We start from the raw sequence: 3,448 nt of genomic DNA, 5'->3' as shown, positions 1-3,448 counted from the left end.
TCTCGATCTCTGGATAGGTGGCATGCTAGTCTATGGAATGGTAGTTGTTGGCAAGGATCCGGAAGGCCTCCGTGGTGCAGTACCCCATGTGGATGTGCATGTCCATCCTGCCGGCCGGGCCGCAGTGGTGCCGGATCGAGATGCTCCTTGTAGTTGGTGGTGAAGATGATGATCTTTTCCTCCCCACTTGTGATGCTGATGTGGGACAGGGGTGACCGACCGGGTGAGGTGTGGGGGGTGAGTGGTGGTTTTTATAGGCGATGGATTCGAGTGGAGTGTGGGGTGGGTGGTGTTGATCGGGCAAAAATGCTAGACATACAGGTTTTTACGGGCTCTTTTCATCTAACAACCAATCACAAACCTTTTCCCCCTCATTTTCAGAGGGGTGGGCCGTCCCGCTCACCTGTTGTGTTGGAGTTGTGTCGAATATTGCGTACAAGGTAGGTTACAGCTGGACTTGTAGTTGTATTGTGTTTATATATGATGTGGAGTCGTGTCCTAGTAGGACACTAGTATCCTAGGCCTCTCTTATATAATGAGGTTAGACACACGATGTAAACCTATGCCAACATAATAGCACCGGAACGCAGTGGAAGCCGGCGGCATGTGCCGGTGTCCAGGACGACCGGGTGCAGTATTGTAGCGAAGTCATGGGGAGGAGCGTTCATAGTCAGGCCCCAGGGATGTAGCCATATCGGTGAACCTTGTTAACAAATCTCGGTGTCGTGTTCGTGTGATTGCTTGATCCTCGGATGATCGACGGAGTGCCTCAGATTTATTCTAACAAGTGGTATCATGAGCTAGATTGTTCGAAGGCTGTGAATTGTTGATCTAGAGAAAGTATCGAGTTGAGATGCAGCCGGCTGTGGCGTGGTTCTCGACGAGATTGGCAGAAGCAATTAGAAGCATGCAGAAGTTCTAGGCGGCGGCGGACACGCGGAACCACAGCGCGTGCTGGCTCGCCAGGCTGGCGGTCGCGGGTTCGATCAGCAGCAGCGCGTCGCGTACGGGCAGGCGGACAGCAGGTCGATCGATCGACGGGTGCTGGTTGCGGAAGGCACGTGCGTGGGCAGTGGCCTAGGTGGCGGAAGCCGCACACGCTGCAGGCACGCGTGGCACGTACGTGCGGAGGAAGACCTAGATGGTTTGCTGGATGCGTTAGCGATCTGCAAGAGATTTGTTTGAGAAGAAAAATTAGCACAAGGACCAGAATCAGACAGTGATTGCTATCTAAAAGGGAAAGAAAGATATGTCCAGGAGCTACGTGTGAATTTGTGATGGATTGGAGTTTGACTAGCGTCATTGATCTCCTTTGGTACGTGCACACAGGAAGGCTACATGGGATTTATTTTTGGTCTCCTTTTGTTTGGTACACAGTTTGTGTATGGATGGCAGTCGCACTTGAGGATTCGAGGAGTCTGGAGCGTGCTGTGCAGAATCATGCATACACAGCGCGTCCAAGATATGCACAGATGTGCGAGCAGTCATGGTGCAAGGTGGAGCATGGTTGTAGCCGGACAAGTTCGGATGGGTCGGACTGGTCAGTCTGACGGATCGACTTGGATGTCGGTTGGTACAGAAGACGGTGGTGGAATCGACGAAGACGACATAGGAGCGTGATGCTGATGGTGACCGACTTCTGGGCGTGGAAACACGTGGCGCAGGCCCCGAGGGCTTGTGTGGCTTCGACAAGACTATGGCGCGGGATTGATTTAAGGTGATGTATACACGGAGCTTGAAGTCGATGAGGCGCGGGGGTGGGCTGATCATCTACCATGAAATCATGTTGAAGGTGAAGCTGGAGTCTGGAGGACTTCACTCGGTGCTGATTGAGGGGCTACGACGTAAGTGCATAGAGAGTCGAAGCCTATTCAGCGGGAAAAGCAAGGGACACGTAATTCGGACTGGAGCCCAGTGGTCTGATGGAAGCGTGAAACTCGTCATCGGTCGGTAATGATCGGTGGTACTCTGCAGTGGGGGTTGAGTGGTGTGGGTTCAAGACCCTTGAGACTCGACCGAGACAGTGGAGGCTCGACGCGGTAATAGCGGCGAGGCGTGCAGCTAGCACGGGACATGGAGACGGACCAGGGCTCTGGTGGTCATACATGTGGTGAGACAATTACGAATTTGACTCGGAATGACTACAAGTAATGGTGAAATTTCTTCAAGTTTCAGACAGACGGTCAAGAAAGAAACGGTGATGTTGAGTTCAGGTAACTCTTATGTGTGACACCCAATATGTGAGTGTTCACTTTCACGCAGGTCAGTGATCAGTGTGTGATGGCGTTGGACTGATACTCTGGAAGTTGGGAGCGCAAACTAGAGTAATGTGGAATTTAATTTTGCTCGAGCGTTGACTGTGGTCAAGAAAAGAAGGGACTACAAGTTGCAGGTGGAGTCACATGGAGTCTTTGGAATAGCAGCGATACTCATGGGATAAGCTCAAGTCCAATATACATGGAAGTTTGACGCATGGACAAATCCAGGATGATGGAGAATATTCGCCAAGGTGGAGTTTGTTGGAGTTGTGTCGAATATTGTGTACAAGGTAGGTTACAGCTGGACTTGTAGTTGTATTGTGTTTATATAGGATGTGGAGTCGTGTCCTAGTAGGACACTAGTATCCTAGGCCTCTCTTATATAACGGGGGTAGACACACGATGTAACCTATGCCAACATAATAGCACCGAAACGCAGGGGAAGCCGGCGGCATGTGCCGGTGTCCAGGGCGACCGGGTGCGGTATTGTAGCGGTGTCATGGGAGGAGCGTCCATAGTCAGTGTAACACCCCGGTGTAATGATGCTACAGTAACCCCTGGGGTTAAGTTAATCTTTTTGCTAAACATGTGCCTGATCATTATTGTCTCATGTTCTTTCACATTCCAGTTGAATTCAAATTCTAATTTTGTCTGAAATTCAAAATGCTCAGACATGAAAACAAAAATGTTCATCATGTGCAGAATAATCCACAACTAATTTTGGTGGTGAACCAACAATTTTGCAAAAGGGTTTGAGTGGCCTAAGCTACTTCAAACAGTGGCCTAAGAAATAAATTAAATGCCTTTTTAATTTATGGAAATGGCAAACTATTTCTAAAGCCTCACAATCTATTTGGGCAGTGCCTAATAATTCTTTGAGATTATTTTGGCCAATGGCATAATTTTTGCAAAGTCTTTATTGGCTAAAAGAAAAAGAAAAGAAAAGGCTAAAGCTGTTTAAAAAAAAAGGGGGGAAAAGAAGAGGGGGAGGGAGAGCCCCTGGCCTCCCCTTGGGCTTCGGCCCATCCCAGCAGGCCGACCCACCTCACCAGCCTGGCCGGCCCAGCTCCCCGAAGCGCGCCCCCCCCCTTCCTGTTCCCCTGGTGCGCGCCGCTACAGGGGCGCGACGCCGCCCGACCACCTCGCCGGCAACGCCGCGGGTGGGTAAGGGCCCCTCCCCTCGACGCCTC

Source organism: Triticum aestivum, chromosome 1B (genome assembly GCF_018294505.1).
Source record: "Triticum aestivum cultivar Chinese Spring chromosome 1B, IWGSC CS RefSeq v2.1, whole genome shotgun sequence".
Lineage (NCBI taxonomy): Eukaryota > Viridiplantae > Streptophyta > Magnoliopsida > Poales > Poaceae > Triticum > Triticum aestivum.
This window is presented reverse-complemented; position numbering follows the sequence as displayed.